Genomic DNA, 2,157 nt, shown 5'->3' with positions numbered 1-2,157 from the left:
TCACAGAGAAAAGACTAGCAATGTAATTAGAAAATAGCAAAAGACATGAAGAGACATTTTTGCCAAAGATAATGTACAGGTGGCAAATAAACACATGGAAAGCTGTTGTATATCATGAGCCATTAAGGGAATGAAAATTAAAAGCACAGTGATATATCACTATACAGCTATCAGCATGGCTAATATAATAAACCTGAATCACTACATTGCTGGTGAGAATGTACAATAATAGAGCCACTCTGGAAAACTATATAGAGGTTTCTTAAAAAGCTAAAATGCAAATACAATATGACTCAGGGATTGCACTCCTGGACATTGACCCCTAGAAAAAAAACATTTATGTTCACACAAAAATCTGTATAGGAATGTTTATCACCAATTCCAATGCAAAAGTTTCCATGCTAAGTGATCCCATTAGTGTAACATTCTTTTTTAAATTTATTTTTATTTTTTAAATCTGTATTTATTTATTTGACTACACCAGGGCTTCCCTAGTAGCTCAGCTGGTAAAGCATCTGCCTGCAGTGCAGGAGACCCGGGTTCAATCCCTGGGTTGGGAAGATCCCCTGGAGAAGGAAATGGTCACCCACTCCAGCATTCTTGCCTGGAGAATTCCATGGACAAAGGAGCCTGGAGGGCTATGGTCTTTGGGGTCACAGAGTTGGACACGACTGAATGGCTAACACGCACACACGCTGGGTCTTCGCTGTAGCACACACGATCTTCAGTCTTCATTGTAGGATCTTTAGTTGCGGCACGCAGGATCTTTAGTTGTGGTGTGTGGGATCTAGTGCCCCAATCAAGGATCAAACCTGGCCCCCCACACTGAGGGTGTGTAGTCTTAGCCACTGGACCGTCAGGGAAGTTCTGTGTGACATTCTTGAAATGGTAAAATTAGAAATGAAGAACAGATTACTCGTGGTCCCCAGGGTTGAAGGAGCAGGGAAGGAGGAGGGAAGTGGGTGTCGCTATAAAAGGGCAACATGGGGGATCCTCATGGTTATGGAAATATCCAGTATCTTGACCAGATCAATATCAAGATATTGTGATATTGTGCTATGTTTGTTCGAGATATATTACCATCGGTGGAAATTGGGTAAAGGGTAAATGAGATTTCTCTGTATTATATCTTGTAATTGCATGAGAATCTACAATTATCTCAAATTTAAAGTTTAATTTTTTTAAAGGTTCTATAATGACAAGCAAATACAATTGCAAACTTGGGCTGGATCCTAGATGGAAAACCAAACCAAACTAAGAGCTCTAAAGGATTATTTGGAGTAGAATTGGGGAGATTTAAATACGGTTGTATGCTAAACAGTATTTATTGCACAAGGTAAATTTTTGAGTGTGATCATAGTGTTATGATTATACAGGAGCCCATATAACTCATTGTTACACTGAATTATTTAGTACAATAAATTATTTAGGGATAACATGTAACAACACCTGCACCTAAATCTCAAGTAATTAGTAAATAAGTTTTGGGGGGTGGGGTGGAAGGAGGGCGAGAGTAAGCAAGCCAAGCGGCCAACATAGAACATTCCTGAAAGATGAACAAATAGACAAGAGTGATGAAACAGCCTCCATAATCAATAGTTTTCATAGTTTCATAATAACTTTCATAGTTATGAACTCTGTCCCATACTAGGAATCTTTCACTCCCTGCTTGCCTAGACAAACATTGCCTACTTTTCTATTCCTATAGGTAATGCTGTAGACTTTTTATAAAACATTTTACTGATCAGATACTGGAAACTTTTTCAAATGTACATTATCAGTATCTTTAAACAAGTTTTCAAGTTGGCCAACTTATAGCTGCAAAGTTTACCTTCCCCCCCCATCCAAATGCCCTGGAGTCTCATCTCCCCCAGTGAAGTGCCAGGCGGTTCCCAAAAGTGATTTTCGATTGTACTCTCCTCAAAGTGTTGTGACAGTGATAAATGGTCCCCAAGTCCGAGCAATAGACATTCTTCTCCTTCCGTAACGTAGTCAGATGAGGAGCAAGGCCTTGTTTAAAAATTTTAAGTGAGTCATATTTTTTCCTTCACAGTGGTTTCTTCAGGAAAGTAGAACTGAGTTTCAAAAATGTAAGGAGAAATCTTTTTTTACCTTCTGTAATGAATAATTTATCTTGTATGTGTGTTTTAATTTCTT

At 38.5% G+C, this 2,157-nt stretch overlaps 1 non-coding gene across 1 annotated transcript; it reads left to right on the top strand.

The window, feature by feature from the left end:
* Positions 1 to 488: 488 nt before the first annotated feature.
* Positions 489 to 560, top strand: TRNAC-GCA (transfer RNA cysteine (anticodon GCA)). Its single transcript has one exon. It is a non-coding gene; the product is annotated as a tRNA-Cys (tRNA).
* Positions 561 to 2,157: the final 1,597 nt, after the last annotated feature.

The sequence above is a fragment of the Bubalus kerabau genome, chromosome 15, assembly GCF_029407905.1.
Source record: "Bubalus kerabau isolate K-KA32 ecotype Philippines breed swamp buffalo chromosome 15, PCC_UOA_SB_1v2, whole genome shotgun sequence".
NCBI classification, from domain to species: domain Eukaryota; kingdom Metazoa; phylum Chordata; class Mammalia; order Artiodactyla; family Bovidae; genus Bubalus; species Bubalus kerabau.
Note: the sequence above shows the minus strand (reverse complement) of the source record. Positions and strands in the feature narration are given on the sequence as shown.